Raw genomic sequence first — 16,872 nt, 5'->3', positions numbered from 1 at the left:
CTATTAAAATGCGGTTATTAGTCCTTTGCGCGTGCGCAATTCTTTTCTTGATTTGGGTCGGTGGTCTTGATTTGAGTCAGTGGTCTTGAAAGATGAAGTCGGGGATCTCTTCGTCACCATGAACTTTCTACCTTCTATTGTGGGCAAGCCTCGGGAAGCCTTCTGGAGACGGTCCATACCTCCTGCCTGTATTTGATCCTGCAATCTAGGTGCTGGCTATAATTCTATCCGCTTCTTTTGTCCTTATGGCAGTTCATTTCCTATAAGCAAAGTTGCAGACAGGTACATAGTGGTGAATAGCACTATACTTCTTGGCTAAATTTCTAACTCTTCGTTGACTTGTCTTTTGGTTCAGTCAGTACAAATTGCTTCTAACTCCCAGCTAAAGTTTAACTCTTCATAATCTTGACTCACTGCTGGTCTTGCTTTTGTCTTCCTTATGATTTTATCTTTTGCATGCAATGCTTGTGAAGTGCCCCCGCTGTCCCTTGTGTCCCCTGGGCACCGACAGCCCCGGCCCTTGCCCTGCTCCCCCTCCCACGTTCCATCCTGGCTGGCGGAGCCTTGGAGCTGCCGTGGGGCTGCCCCGGGGGCTGCGGCCCGAGCCGGGGCCCCTTCCCAGTGCTCCCAGTCTGCCCATCCCGCCTGGAGCAGCCAGCGAGGGCTTCAGCTGGGGCGGCAGAGAGGCGCTGCTGGGGGGTCCCACCTCCGCTTGGCTTGGGTTGTTCTTCCTAAGCTGGGCATAAACGACTTTGGGAGTTTTGTGCCACAAATCTCTCCCCTCGTGCATTCAGCCAAAGGGGTTTGGGGCGGTTTTCCCTTTTTTCGGGGAAATCAAAGCCATGTACTGATGCTCCGAATTAGGGGCGGGAGTCGGGAAGCTGCAGGGCTTCCCAAGGAGCCGGAGGCAGCCAACACGCAGGGCTGGGCGAGTCGGGCCGGGAGCAGCGGAGAGCTTTGTTTCCCTTCCCAGCTGAATGGCAACTCGGGGGAATGCATGTCCCCCTTAATGTGCACCCCCACTTTGTAAAACGTCCTATATTCATGGCTCTGTTAAGGCTTTGTTCTTCTGGAAGTTCAGGAATTTAGCAGGACCATGGCTGAGCAGCAGTTGGTGTCAATTAGTAACATCTTCTCAAATTTATGGTTTCTCTCGTTACTTCCTTATCTCCAAGTCCCGGGCCCTATCTCCAGTGGGATTCACAGCATATGTTTGTAAAGACACGTTCAATTTCTTCTCTTTTAATCCCACCTCTTCTTCTTTTCTCAGTACTTCTCTTTTCAAACTTTAAAAATGCCTCAATCTGTTCTTCCTGGGCTTTCTTTGGTTTTGGGATTATTCTCGGTGACCTCATTCTGTGTCCTTTTGCAGCCGTTTCTGGGTCAGGAGGCCTGGCTGCCACCTGCATGCCCTTGATCCCCTGCTGAATGAGCTGCACTGAGCAAGGTGTGGTGCATGGTAAAAAGATGAGAGTTGCTGTAGCACCTGAGAGGAGAAACAGCATTCGTTTAACCCATGGTCTGCCAGGGAACCACGAAAACGTGTCCCAGTCCTGTCCTTTCCATGTTTGGACAGTACATGAGCTGCTTTCTTCTTTCCTTTGTTCTCTGTTTCACCACTTTTCCTTGGCCATCTCTTTGCCAAGAGCACTTTGAGTCCTTTAATTTTCCACAACCTCCTGGTCCTTCTGCTGAAAGAGAATCTGATGCCATCCCAGGGTGAAATGTGGCGTTGCTCATGGGAGTGGATTGGTGGGTGAGAAGGTCAGGAGCTGGAGCTGTGTGCTTGGTTATGATTTGGAGGACAGCTTGTAATCTAATGATGCATTGAAATGATCACTGGGTTCTCTGGCACCTGGTATGAATTTGTTTGGGTTCCCAGGGGCTGCTCCATGGTGTTGTAGGATTTGTTCTGGTGGCCGTTCATATTTTCCCCATTTTTGGGTGCTCCCAGAAATGCCAGGGATGCATCAATTGACCGCTTTTCTCTGATTAAATCATCACATCCTTGGATTCCCAAGTGATTTCGCTGACCTTGTGGCAGCAAAAGCAGCCCAGTGGTCAAACCCACCCTGTATAACACAGACAGTGCCAGCAGATGTTGGAGTGGGGAGAGGGATGATTCCCTCCCGCTTTTGTGAGTGAAGTTCTCCCAACATTCTCCGTTTGCTGTTTTCCTTTGCAGCTTCAGGGATTTCTGTTGCAGAGTCCGAGATGCTCAGTGTGGGCTCTGCCTTTAGCGATGAAAATTCCGTCTGTGCAGGGAGGCAGAGCTTGGGGTGAGGGGCAGAGGGAATCAGCCCAATTCCTCTGGCAGGCAAGGAGAGCCTGGGACATTGTGCACACTTCCCCCAGCAGAGTTAATTTGCATTTCTAAAGCTCCTCTGCTGGCTGTCTGGAAGGAAGCTTCTCTTCCAGGGCAACCATCAGGTGACTCACCTATGGGCCCCCCCAAAAGCGGCTTTTTTTCCCTTTTTTTTTTTTTTTCATATTTTTAAACTGTTTATGAGGGAAAGGGTCAGTTTTAAAGCTCTTCCGGTTTTGCAAAATGCAACCTACAGGTGAATATTGAAAAACCCATTCCAAAATTCTGCCATCACTAACAGCCACGCACACACATACACAAAAAAGCCCCAAAGCAATAAATATTTTTGCTACTTCTTGTCCTAAGACTAAAAATTGACTCTCACACCTTTGGCCCAAATCCAACTGACAATGTCAAAGTAGGATTATTAAGAAAACGCCTTCTAATTATGTAATCTTGTCACCAAAACTGGGGGGGGGGGAACAAAAACTCTCCAACAACCTTTTTAGTGTTAGAGGATCAAGGCTGAAGAAAATGAATGCAGAAGCTAAATTTTTAGCAATATAATATTGAACATTTATTAGTAGAACAAAGGCAAATCACAGCCTGGGGCGCTTGGCAATGTTGCCAGAGGCGCCCTCCATTCATTTTACTGTGGGCTTAAGTACTCTCCTGAACTGTTACATATTCATTAACCCAGAAAGGAATTTACACTTCCCTCCCCTTTCCCCCTGTCCCGTTTCTGCCCCTTCCCCCAGCAGGACACCGCCTCAGTCCTCTGGATCGCTTCAGAACTGCAGACAGGCCCCCTCTCTCCGGTGCCTCCGCAGTCTCCAGCCTCATTTGCAGCTGCCAGTTCCCTTGGGCGGTGTGAGCTCTGATGAGGTAACAATCTTCCTGGGATGCATGCGGTTTATCTTCTTTGTTTCTCTAAGATGTCTTGGTTCCTGGCTCTGTAGTTTCTCAGCTCAAAAGGCATTTATTACCATGTGTTTATTAATACATTTCTTAACATATTACAACTATTTCAAAGTTACAATTTACCTTAATCTCGTTTCTACTTAACTACATTATACTGTAACACTATTTCTACACAATCCATTATCACTTCTAAATGTTTGAATCATATATGCAAAAGACAACATTTATCATTCACACATTTATCACACCAGGGTGAGGAATTCCAAACATGGATTCCAGGGGAGATAATTGAATATCTGCCCTGGGTCTGGCTCTTCTTCTTGCCAAAGCCAATGGCAGCAGCCGTACCCGTGGCATCTTGGTTTCTCTCAGCAGTTTCAGAAGGTGTTCCTTTATTTCCCCATTCATTCTTTCTACCCGACCTGAACTCTGGGGGTGCCAGGGCGTTTGGAGGTCCCACTGTGTTCCTAAAGCAGCCAGAACAGCCTGAAGGGTCATTCCTGTAAAATGAGTTCCCCTGTCTGAGTCTATTGCTTCCACAATCCCATATCTTGGAATTGTTTGTTCTAAACATGCCTTAAGAACTGATGCAGGGATTGCTGAAGCAGTTGGAAATGCTTCTGCCCTGCTGTGAGCTGCCATGCTGTTAGCAGAAGATATTGAAGCCTTCCTGCTCAGGGCATTTCAGTGCCAGGCTCTTCCAGGTACCCCCAGCTGGGCCCTTTGAGCTGAGCATGCGGGCGCTGAGCTGCGCTTTGTCTCCTTCCCTTTCCTTAAGAGCAGCGTGTCTTGTCACTCTTTTCCCTTCTGCTGCCCTTGCAGACCCATCCCTAAACACCTTTTCTCCCTCAGGCCAGGGAATGTCTGGTCAATCTCTCCTAGGCCGGCTCTGGAGCTCTGTCACTTGGCTGCAGCCATGGGTTTCTTGCCAGCCCCGTGTCCAGGGCCGTTCAAACAGGAGGCTGGGTTCAACTCTTGCCCTGTCCTCAACTCTGAATCCTCCTGTTCCATCCAACAAGTTTCATTCTGTAAGAACCCAGCGCTGCTCATCCATTTAGAGGCTCCTTTGGTTAACAAAGCTTTACCTTGATGCCAGGCTGGAACAATGAGAGATTCTGCTGCTGTCAGTTTTCAGGCCTCAGTTCCCATTAAAGCCGGGGCTGCACAATTCTGCAGACAATGAGGCCACTCTCTGGCCACTGGGTGAAACATTTGAGCCCAGGAATTCCTTTGGCATGGCCCTGTTTAACATCCACATGCAATTCAAATGGTTTTTCCCTGTGTGGGAGGGCCAGGGCAGGAGGCTCAGTTAATCTGCTTTTGAAGCCTTGAAAATTGTGCTTTCCTTCTGGTGTCCATGATGGGGTTTCTTGCCTGGCAGGAGAGGAGAGTTGTAGGGAGAGATGCCTGGCTCCAGAAGCGCTGCCTTTAGCAGGGACTCAGTAAGAGGCTGTAACCCCTTCCTTGCCTCCCTTGGAACAGGGTATTGCTTTTAGACACCACTTGTCCTGGATGCTTCAGAGGAATTTGGAGAGGCTCCATATCTGATTTTCCCAATTTCCGTGGGGCTGCCCACACTTCTGGGTTCCCTTCAGCAGAGGCCTTCGCAGACATTTGACACCAAGGTCCAGCAGCATTAGCCTCTGTATCTCCTTTGACAATATGAATTTGCATTCCTACTTCAGCCACCAAATCCCTTCCCAGTAAATTGCAATCACAATTAGGAGCAAAGAGAAATTGATGCTTTTCAAACCCATCCCCCACATCTACTAATAGTGGTTGAATAAAACGCACCTGCTCATCTTTCCCACTTATTGCCTGAGTAATCAAAGAAATGTTGAGGATAAGATGGTGCTGAAAAGCATCCCTGTCCTCACTTTTTTCTCTTCCTCCTCTTTTCCATCTTCCTTTTTTTTCTTACCACATAGATTCCTCCTGCTGCTGTTTGCCTTAACCATATTCCTGCACACTCCCTTCAACCAATCCCTTCCCAGCACACCAACACCATCCGTCCCCTGTTGCTGAGACCCCTTCTCGACTTCCCTTTTTACCCTGCTGGGTGTCCATGTCCTTAATTAGCTCTGGGAGAATGTGCAAACTGCCTCAACATTGTCCCCTTTTGTATAGGAAACGATGTCCATGGTTCTGTTCCGGCTTTGTTGTTGTTCTGGAAGTTGAGGAATTGAGCAGGAGCTTGGCTGAGCAGCAGTGTGTGTCAGTCAGTGCCATTTTGTGGAGCTGCTGGTTTGTGCTGTCACTTGCTTGTGTGCAAGTGCGTGTGGCTGTGTCCGAGCAGATTCAGAGCATGTGTTTGTAAGGAGGCGTTGGTGTTGTTGGTTCGCTGGGGGTGCCCGGTTTTCGGGACATCCCCCCTGGAGCAGGGTGTCCCCCCTTGGTGCAGGCGCGGCCCTCAGGCAGCGCTCAGCCAATCAGAAGGCGCGGCGCTGGTGACTCAGCAGTTGCCAGGCAGAGCCGCAGCGCCCGGCGCTCCCCAGCTGGAGCCCACGTGTGGCCCGGCCTTGGCGCCCCCCGCCAGGGGAATTTGGGGAGGTGGGAGGGGGGGAGCGCCAAGGCCGGGCCGGGCCGTGCTGTGCTGGCAGAAGTGGCTGCGGCGGGGGCCGAGTGCGGGCAGGAGCGGCCGAGAGCCCAGCGCTGCCCCAGCCCGAGCTGCCGCAGCTGCATCGCTGCTCGTGCTGTGCGATCCGAGAGCTCTGGGGGGCAGAGCGAGCCAGGGCTGGGTGCTGGGCCTGGGGGGAGGAGGAGAAAGGCTGGAGCAGCAGGGCTGGAGACCAGAATGGTGAAACGATGGACGTGGGAGCAGCAGGTGGGATTCTGCAGGAGAAGGAGTAGTGTGAGGAAGAGGAGTGTGAGGAAGAGTAGGAGTACAGGAGGAGGAGGAGGAGCAGGAAGAGGAGGCACCGCAAGGTTCCAGCACTCGCTGTATCTGCAGCCTCCCCCCAGCCCCAGGAGTGTTGATCCAGCAGGTGATCAGGGAGGGGGATCCATAATTTTCCCGGGGGTGAATCTTGGTGTTTCTGAGGTTTCTTGGGCTCCATGTTGGTGCTTTGGTTTTTTTTTGTGGGGGCTGAAATGTTTATATTTTGGAGGAGGCTTTCTCTGAATCTTGATGTTTTGGTAGTTTTTGGTCTGTGTCTTAATGTCTGGGGGACTTTTGGGCTGAGTCTCTGTGTTTTTGAGATTTTTACAGACACAAGATGCCTGGTGATGGACCTGGGCAGGAAGAACCCCCAGCCCATGTCGGTCACCCCTTGTTTTTTCCCCAATCCAGGATTTGTCATTCCCAAGGTGTGGCTGGATGGAGGAGGAGGAAAAGCCCCGGAGATGCTCCACGAGGAGGGGCTGCAAACGCAGCCCAGAGAGATCCAAGGAGGAAAGAGCCCCCCTGTGCCAAGAAGGCGGCTGGAGATCCAGGGGGAGCTCGGAGCTGGGGGAGAAGCGTCAGGGTGGGGAGAAGCCCCACAAGTGCTTGGAATGTGGGATGGGCTTCAGGTGGAGTTCCAACCTGATCAGGCACCAGAGGATCCACACTGGGGAGAGGCCCTATGAGTGTGGGGAGTGTGGGAAGGGCTTCATCAGCAGCTCCCAGCTGATCCAGCACCAGGTGATCCACACCAGGGAACGGCCCTATGAGTGCTTGCAGTGTGGGAAGAGCTTCGGATGGAGCTCCAGCCTGAGGACACACCAGCTCAGCCACACTGGGGAGAGGCCCTACGAGTGTTCTGAGTGTGGGAAGAGGTTTCAGACCAGCTCTGATCTCCTCAGACATCAGCGCATTCACACGGATGAGAGGCCCTTCCGCTGCCCCGACTGCGGGAAGGGCTTCAAACGCAACTCCACCCTCACCCTCCACCGGCGCATCCACACTGGGGAGAGGCCCTACGAGTGTCCCGAGTGCGGGAAGAGCTTCTCCCAGAACTCTACCTTGACCCAACACCAACGGAGGCACCGCTAAGGGAAGCCCTGCGAGTGCCCCGAGCGCGGGAAGAGCTTCGTGCGCTGCTCCAGCTCCATCCCCCGTGGGAGGATCGGCGTTGGATGATCCCCAGTGACCCCCGTGGGGCAGAGCCCTGGTGACCCCCGTTCCGGGTGATCCGCGCTGGGTGGGGGGAAGGTGTTGGAGAGATTTCTTTGCCTTCTCCTTGTGCTGCCGGGATTTGGTTGGTAATAAATTCCCTCCCTGTGCCCAGGCTGGCTCTGTTGTGCCCGTGCTGGTGCTTGGGGCGGGATCTCTCCTGGTCCTTCTCTCAGCTCCTGGGCCTTTCCTTGTATTTCCTGTCCCTGTGCAGTAGCAGAGGGCAGGGACAGAGCGGTTTTGGTGTCTCCCGGCATCCAGGCAGGGCCAGCCCAGCCCCGGGGGTTGTGGGGGGCATGTGGGGGTCCCCCATTTTCCGGACATCCCTGCTGGAGGAGGGTGTCCCCCCCCTTGCTGCAGCCCCAGCCCTCAGGCAGCGCTCAGCCAAGCAGAGAATGCCCTCAGCTGGGGCCTCGTTTTTGGGCAAAGCTGAGCCCCTGGACATCTCCATCCCCATTTTGGGGTGCAGCTGAGCTCCTGGATACCTGGGTCCCCAGTTTTGGGGCTCTATTTGGCTTGCACAGCCCAGTTTTTGGTAGCAGGGTTTGGTTCAGAGGTGTCTTCTGGGAGAAGGATCTGGAAGCTTCCTCCATGTCTGGCAGAGCCAATTCCTGGCAGCTCCAAAGATGGAGGTGCTGGATGCAGAGATGCCCCCACAGCCCCTGGGAAGGAGGCAGGAGGGGGAGGGTGTTTTAAGGGTCTTCTTTTCCTTCTCATTCTCCTGCTGTTATTATTTTGGTGTCATCAATTTAACTGATATAGGGAGAAGGGTGGAAAAGAGGAAGTCAGAGCACGGGCAGGAGGGTCCCGTGGCGGCCGTGGGGCACAGGGGGTGCGGAGCGGGGATCCGGGGTGGCTCCCGGAGCTCTGGGCGTGCTGGGGGCTGCAGGGGGGGCACCCCCTGAGCTGTGTCCCGCACACACAGGGGTGTTCCAGGGGATGATGAAGTCCGAGTGTCGCTTCATTAAGGGCACCGAGCGGGTGAGGTTGGTGCAGAGGAGCGTCTGACAGCGGGAGCAGCAACTGCACTCGCCAGCGATGTGGGGCTGTTTGTGGGGGACAGCCCGTGTGGGGAGAAACAGGCGCAGTGCTGGAACAGCCATCCAGCCAGACTGGGGTACAAACGGGCTCTGGCGGACAGGCTCTGCCGGCACCACCGCGACATCGTTGCCCCGTTGCTCGCGGCCCGCAGAGGTGCAGAACGTCGGGCAGAGCGAGTCCCCTCGGGCCCTGCCCTGGGGATGAGCCTGGAGCCCCTCAGCCCCCCTGGTGCCCATCCCCGGGGCCTCTTGTCCTTCCAGGTTCCCCTGAGCTCTCCACTCCCTCACAGTCCATCCCAGTCCATCCCAGTCCATCCCAGTCCATCCCAGTCTCTCCCAGTCCATCCCAGTCCATCCCAGTCTCTCCCAGTGCCCCCGCGCGTGTCCATCCCAGCCCTGCGTGGCGCTGACGCCCTTCAGCCAATCAGAGCGCGTCTCTCTGATGACTCATCAGTTGCCAGGCAGACCCGCAGCGCCGAGTGCCCCGTGCTGGACTCGGCCTCCCAGTGCCGCGCGCTCCATTCCCAGTCGCTCCCAGTGCCCTCCCAGTGCCTCCCCAGTGCCCTCAATCCACTCCCCTCTCACGAGGGCAGCTCACTTCTCTCAGAACACCCCAACCCAAAGCTGTCTGTGCTTCTAGGCCGATCTCTTGTCCTGTTCTTCGGTGTTGGGCATTCCATCAAGAGCCACCCTTCCTTTTAACCTTGGTAAAGGGGCTGGGAGAGGGTTTGGGGGATCCTCGGAAGGCAAGGAGCAACTGGGATGGAGTTTGTGGAGTCCTGGAGGAGATGAGAGTGGGTTTGGCATGTGCTGGAAGGTTTAACAGCATTCTGGACAGATTGGGGATGAAAAAAAGAGGGGTTTAGGGGGTCCTGATGGCTCTCTGGGGGGTTTTTGAGAGGTCCTGACCCCTGTGGACCCCCCAGAGATGCCAGCGGACACTGCCCTCAGCAAGATTCGGATGGGGATCGGGGACTTCGTGTTGGGCTTCATCTTCCTGGTGCTGGGGCTCGGCTTTCACTTGCTCGAGGAGGTGACGGGGGATCCCGGGAATCGCATCCCCCCTCCCCCAGAGCGTGTGTGCCCCCCCTGGCCCCCCAGCCCGGTGTCACCCCCTTTGCTCTGCCCACAGAGCTCCTGAGCCGCCGGCGGCCGCAGCCCCTCCCCGTGGCCTCGGGCCCGGCCAGGACCCCCCGCTCCATCCCCGCGCTGATTTTGGGGGGGTCTTGTGTCCCCTCCAGCCCCTCTGCCACTCTGCCCCCACCCGGCTGCTCCCAGTGTTCCCAGTAAGGCTTCCCAGTTAGGGCTGGTCCCGTTTATTGGGGGGCACTGGGGAGGGACTCTGGGGAACCCCACGGGGGGGCCAAGATTGGGGGGGCAAAACCGGCCCTGGGATGGATCGGGAATGGGGACCCCCGTGTGTCCCCCCCGTGTCACCCCACTCTGGGTGCTGGGAGCCCCCAGCTGTGGGCGAGGAGCTCTCGGGTGAGTGGGAAGGGGCGCGGGGACGATGGGAAAGGTGTCTGAGAGGGGGATAAGGGATAGGGGCACAGCGGGAAAGGGCTTCCCATGAGAGTCCCTTCGTTTCCCCATCACTTGATCTCTTGAGCTGTTCCCTGGGGCTCTCGGGGGGGCAGAACCTCACGGGGGGGGTCCCCAAACCCCTGTCCCTCCCTGGGGGTCTCATGGGGGGTTCCTCCCCACCCAGCAGCGGGTGCTGAGGCGGCCGTGGGGCAGAGAGGGGTGGGAAAGGGGTGTCCAGGGGGGTCCCTTGAGCTCCCAACCTGCTGTGGGGTGCTGGGGGCTGCTGGAAGGGGGCACCCCCTGACCTGTCTCCCACACAGGTGTGTTCCATTCCTGGGGAAAAGCCCACTGCTACTTCCTTGATGACAACAACTGGGTGAAGTTCATGGACAGGAACATCTACAACTGGGAGCAGTTTGGGCACAGGGGATACCCCAAAATTTGGAGGTGGGATGGAGTTGTTTTGAGGTGGAATTGAGCCCTTTGCAGTGGGATGGAGTCGCTGTGAGGCGCCTTCGATCCCTCTCGGCTTTTGGGGTGCAGAGCTGTGAGGGACTGAAATGTTCCGGGTTAGTGGCTCAAACCATTGGCCACCGGCAGCAGCAGCGGGGCCTTTGCTGGCCGTGGGCACAGGGAGCGCCCGGGGGCACAGGGGGGGAACACCCAGCCCGGAGGGGACGAGCCGGGCCTGGAGCCAGGGAAGGGCAGAGGCCGATGGGAAGCAGATCCGGCCAGGTGGGACAGGGCTTTGGAGCAGGGCAGCGCCCTCCCTTACACAACTGGCCCAGCTCTGGGAACCCGCCCGGGCCAGGCCCGGGACATGCACACAGAGGCCTGGAGGTTGCCATCCCTTCGCATGGGCCATGCCTGGCTCAGCTGCGCTGCCGGGAGGGGCAGGGCCATGTCTTAGAAGGGGCCATAAACCATCAGAGCCCCCAAAGTGCCCCGGGATCCACAGTGTGACATCGGACACTGCAAAACTCCCCCGGGGGAGGTACCTGGCTGTTCACCCAAACCTGAACCTGTATTAGCCTGGGACCATCACTTACACCAAGGACAGCGACATTGGAACAACCAAAGCCAAAAGTTTTGTTGCTGATCCAGGGCTGCTGACTGTGTATCCTTCTACTCTCATACTTTCTTGGCCCTTATACGTTTCCTAAGTGTTACTTTTATGCTTTTAATATTACTGGAGGTGGTAACCAAAAGGGCTCCAAACCCCCTTCACACAGCAACCAAACTGTTCTGAAATAAACCCTACAGAGATATATTTATGAACACAGATCTTTCACTGTTGTTTCACTCTAATCTGCCCCAGGGGAGCCATGAACCAGACCCTGGGTTACCCTCGCCTTCAGGGGCGGGGCGGAACAGGAGCCGGACACGGGGGAAGCTTCTGGAAGCTGCTCAAGGAAGCCACCCCTGGAGGCCCCCTATTTCCAAAGCCTGGCCATGCAAACCCAGGACACTGGATCCAAACATGGATCACTCAGACGGGGGGCACCAGGGCTCTGCCTGTCGTGGTTTGACGCAGCTGAGCGTCAAGCACATGAAATCTGTTATTTTTCATAAGGGGAAAATAAGAAAATATTGAGGAAAACTAGAGAGCTGTGAGGCAGAACAGGTTCAAACTTAAACAGTTGCTGTACAAAGAAAAAGTTTATTACCAACAGAATTAAAAGTAAAAAGAAGTAACAAGAAATTCAAGCAAACCTCCCCTCTCTTCCAGCACTTCCCGCCTTTTACCCAACTCGCAAAAGGAAGCAGAACATGGGATTTTAGTCAGTGTTGCAGTTCTTGAAGAGTCTCATTGTTATGCTTAAGGAAAAAAGGGTTTTCTTCTGCATCACGTGGTTCCCAAAGTGCCCCCAACAGCAGACCCGCCCGGAAAGAAACAATCTGCTGTGGTGTAAAACATCTCTGCCCTGAAAAATCTCACCGTTCCTTCACACTGCCAGACATGGGCCTTCACATGGGGTTATTAATCTTTTTAAGGATGAATTACTTTGGCCTGAAATGAATTACTTTGGCCTGAACACAAAGGGGTTTTTTTTGTGACAGGAAGTCTCTAAAAGCCTCTCAATACTTCTATATAGCCTGGCACAGGCACTTTTCATCATTTTCATGGGCCACGGGTGAACTTTCCATCCCTCCATGTACTCCAAATGGATCAAAGAGACAAACAGTTTGTGATATTACAGTTTCTTACCACGGCCTGCAGGAAGTTTTTTAAGCTGCGCGCGAGAATCGCGGCACCGCCCTCTTTTCTCCCGTCGCCATTTCCAGCTCCGTCCCACAGGACTCACTTTCTCTTCTCTCTGGCTCCGAAGCCGCCACGTTGAAGAGTGTTCTTGTTCGGGCTCTACGGTGGAGAAAGCCTGGCTCCCTTTGTGCTGCTGGCTGCGTGGTGTCCTCTTCAGTTCAGCGCGGAGTGTGCTGGCTGCAGACAGGAGGCTCCGCCGGCTCCCGCTGGCTCCGCCGGCCCCGCGTGGAGAGGAGAGGGACCCGCCGGTGCCAGGGAGCCGCGCCGGATGGGTTTAGCTGTGTGGCACTCCATGGCTGGCTTTAGCTGCCTGCGGCTCTGGGACAGTTCCCCCCCAGCAGTGACACAGGGTCTGTGCTGCGGCGTTGGGAAAGGAGGGGGTGCAGGGGCCCTGACCCGGCGGGGCCCGGAGCCTCCAAGGCCCCCCCACCTTCCGGCAGGAGAGCTGGAACAAAAGGAATTCCTGCGTTTCCGTGTGGTTTAAATGTGTAAATTGTGAGAAGCATCATTAGTCTAAAAGACTGTCCATCAACTCAGGGTCAACCCCCTACATCACCTCTGTTCAAACTTGATCACCAAAACCAGGCTGTGCAAGCCCAGTAGAGCCCCAAAACTGGGAAGCCAGGTATCCAGGAGCTCAGCTGCACCCCAAAATGGGGATGGAGATGTCCAGGGGCTCAGCTGTGCCCAAAAACGAGGCCCCAGCTGAGGGCGTTCTCTGCTTGGCTGAGCGCTGCCTGAGGGCTGGGGCTGCAGTAAGGGGGACACCCTCCTCCAGCTGGGATGTCCCGAAAAGGGGGACCCCCACAAGCCCCTCACAACCCCCGGGGCTGGGCTGCCCCTGCCTGGATGCTGGGAAACACCTAACTACTGCACAAGGACGGTGATTTACCAAAATATGAATATTGATCTAATATCAATATCCACCTGAGACGGACAAAAACTCTCTAACAGTTTAAAGTTAGAAAGTTTATGTTTTATTTGGCGCCAGGCACTGCGTGGCATAGCTCCCTAAGACGCAGGCCCCAGTACAAGCAAACATGATACCTTTTATTTCCAAATATTATGAATATCCAAAATACAAATGTATATTCATAAGATTAACACCTCCCATTCTGCTCTTCGTATGGAAATGAGCTTAAATGTCATTAAGCATGCATAGTGTGTGTTCTGAATTGAGTCGGTGGTCTTGAATTGGGTCAGTGGTCCCAAAGAAGATGAAGTAACTCATCTTCCTCATTTTGACCTTTTTGCTTCTCTGAGTTTTAACAATTCTAATTACTTTAGTGACCTGTAAGTTTCCTCTTGCATGACTTTTGGATGGGCTCCCACAAAGGGAAGAAATTGGTAATTGTCTTTATTCTATACACCAACTTATCAAGGTTTCTGCTCCTTATTCTAGGCACAGCTAAACAAACATGCAAATGACAGATCATCAGTTATTTGGTAATCAGTTACTAACATCTAAAACTCTGTTTCAAGTCCAGCTCTCCTAACTATTTTGATTAACCCTCACTGGGCCCAAGCCTACAACTGAAATCCCAAGCCTATGACTAAAATCTTTGTTTCCTCTAAATCTATTTTTCAACAGGAAATACAAGGAAAGGCCCAGGAGCTGAGAGAAGGTCCGGGAGAGATCCCACCCCGAGCACCAGCACGGGCACAACAGAGCCAGCCTGGGCACAGGGAGGGAATTTATTCCCAAGCAAATCCCAGCAGCACAAGGAGAAGGCAAAGAAATCTCTCCAACACCTTCCCCCCACCCAGCGCGGATCACCCGGAACGGGGGTCACCAGGGCTCTGCCCCACGGGGGTCACTGGGGATCATCCAACGCCGATCCTCCCACGGGGGATGGAGCTGGAGCAGCGCACGAAGCTCTTCCCGCACTCGGGGCACTCGCAGGGCTTCCCTTAGCGGTGCCTCTGTTGGTGTTGAATCAAGTTTGAACTGCTGGAGAAGCTCTTCCCACACTGGGGACACTCGTAGGGCCTTTCCCCGGTGTGGATGTGCCAGTGGGTGATGAGGTGGGAGTTGCGTTTGAAGCCCTTCCTGCACTTGGGGCAGCGGAAGGGCCTCTCATCCGTGTGAATGCGCTGATGTAGGAGGAGACTGGAGCTCCTCTGAAACCTCTTCCCACACTCAGAACACTCGTAGGGCCTCTCCCCAGTGTGGATGCGCTGGTGTGCCCTCAGGGTGGAGCTCCACCCGAAGCTCTTCCCACACTGCAAGCACTCATAGGGCCGTTCCCCGGTGTGGATAACCTGGTGCTGGAACAGCTCGGAGCAGCTGATGAAGCCCTTCCCACATTCCCCACACTCGTAGGGCCTTTCCCCAGTGTGGATCCTCTGGTGCCTGATCAGATTGGAGCTCCATCTGAAGCCCATCCCACATTCCAAGCACTTGTGGGGCTTCTCCCCACCCTGAGGCTTTTCCCCCAGCTCTGAGCTCTGCCTGGATCTCCGGCTGCCTTCCTGGCACAGGGGGCCTCCTTCCTCCTTGGATCTCTCTGGGCTGCGTTTGCAGCCCCTCCTCATGCGGCATCTCCGGGGCTTTTCCTCCTCCTCCATCCGGCCACGCCTTGGGACTGACAAATCCTGGATTGGGGAAAAAACAAGGGGTGAGCACCTTGGGCTGGGGGTTCCTCCTGCCCAGGTCCATCACCGGGCATCTTGTGTCCACAAAGACCTCCAAAACACAGGATTCAGCACAAAATGCCCCCAGACATCAAGACACAGACCAAAAACTCCCAAAACATCAAGATTCAGACCAAAATGCCCCCAGACATAAAGACACAGACCAAAAACTCCCAAAACACCAAGATTCAGCACAAAATGCCCCTAAATATCAAGACACAGACCAAAAACTCCCAAAACATCAAGATTCAGACAAAACACGCTCCAAAATATAAACACATTCAGCCCCCACAAAAAAACCAAAGCACCAACATGGACCCCAAGAAACCTCAGAAACACCAAGATTCAGCCACGGGAAAATCGTGGATCCCCCTCCCTGATCACCTGCTGGATGAGGGAGGCAATGCTCCTGGGGCTGGGGGGAGGCTGCAGATACAGCGAGTGATGGAACCTTGCGGTGCCTCCTCTTCCTGATCCTCCTCCTCCTCCTGTGTCCCTACTCTTCCTCACACTCCTCTTCCTCACACTACTCCTTCTCCTGCAGAATCCCACCTGCTGCTCCCATGGGCATCGTTTCACCATTCTGGTCTCCAGCCCTGCTCCTCCAGCCTTTCTCCTGCTCCCCCCAGGCCCAGCACCCAGCCCTGGCTCGCTCTGCCCCCCAGAGCTCTCGGATCGCACAGCACGAGCAGCGATGCAGCTGCGGCAGCTCGGGCTGGGGCAGCGCTGGGCTCTCGGCCGCTCCTGCCCGCACTCGGCCCCCGCCGCAGCCACTTCTGCCAGCACAGCACGGCCCGGCCCGGCCTTGGCGCTCCCCCCTCCCACCTCCCCAAATTCCCCTGGCGGGGGGCGCCAAGGCCGGGCCACACGTGGGCTCCAGCTGGGGAGCGCCGGGCGCTGCGGCTCTGCCTGGCAACTGCTGAGTCACCAGCGCCGCGCCTTCTGATTGGCTGAGCGCTGCCTGAGGGCCGCGCCTGCACCAAGGGGGGACACCCTGCTCCAGGGGGGATGTCCCGAAAACCGGGCACCCCCAGCGAACCAACAACACCAACGCCTCCTTACAAACACATGCTCTGAATCTGCTCGGACACAGCCACACGCACTTGCACACAAGCAAGTGACAGCACAAACCAGCAGCTCCACAAAATGGCACTGACTGACACACACTGCTGCTCAGCCAAGCTCCTGCTCAATTCCTCAACTTCGAGAACAACAACAAAGCCGGAACAGAACCATGGACATCGTTTCCTAATCAAAAGGGGACAATGTTGAGGCAATTTGCACATTCTCCCAGAGCTAATTAAGGACATGGACACCCAGCAGGGGGAAAAAGGGAAGTCGAGAAGGGGTCTCAGCAACAGGGGACGGAGGGTGTTGGTGTGCTGGGAAGGGATTGGTTGAAGGGAGTGTGCAGGAATATGGTTAAGGCAAACAGCAGCAGGAGGAATCTATGTGGTAAGAAAGGAAAAGGAAGATGGAAAAGAGAAGGAAGAGAAAAAAGTGAGGACTGGGATGCTTTTCAGCACCATCTTATCCTCAGCATTTGCCAGCTGATCCAGATCTTTTGTATCCCCGCGTTCCAGGACAGGAAAGAAAAAGAAGCTCAGTATTTCAGGTGTTTCTCTGTGGTGGGGAGCAGCAGGACAGGGCAGCACGGGCTGGGGGCCTGTGGGGAGCTGTGGGGCCGGGCCAGGGCTGTGGGGCAGCCGGGGCTCAGCGCCGGGCACTGCCTGACCCCAACACCCCCCGGGCAGGGCCGGCAGTGGCCCCCGGCCCCCAGGAGACTGCGGGATGTGGAAGGATCAGGATTTTCTTTCATTGATCTTGTTTGCGTCACTGGAGAAACGAATGATTTTGCAGAAAGCTCAGCAGCTGTCAGAGGATGAGCACCCACAGGCACTGAGATGCCACGGGTACGGCTGCTGCCCTTGGCTTTGGCAAGAAGAAGAGCCAGACCCAGGGCAGATATTCTATTATCTCCCTGGAACTGATGTTTCCAATTCCTCACCCTGCGAATTCCCGACCTAGTGGGGGGTAGAGATCAGGGATGTCTGTTTCCAGCAGTCTGTGGCCAGAATCCTGTCTCTTGTGA

The 16,872-nt window shown here is 54.9% G+C and overlaps 1 pseudogene; it reads right to left on the bottom strand.

Annotated features, from left to right (window-relative positions):
- The window catches only part of LOC138102437 (uncharacterized), a 705,988-nt pseudogene that overhangs the window by 282,877 nt on the left and 406,239 nt on the right, over positions 1-16,872 (bottom strand).

The sequence above is a fragment of the Aphelocoma coerulescens genome, unplaced genomic scaffold, assembly GCF_041296385.1.
Source record: "Aphelocoma coerulescens isolate FSJ_1873_10779 unplaced genomic scaffold, UR_Acoe_1.0 HiC_scaffold_75, whole genome shotgun sequence".
Classification (NCBI taxonomy): Eukaryota; Metazoa; Chordata; class Aves; order Passeriformes; family Corvidae; genus Aphelocoma; species Aphelocoma coerulescens.
The sequence above is the reverse complement of the archived record's forward strand: the minus strand, read 5'-3'. Positions and strand labels throughout refer to the sequence as shown.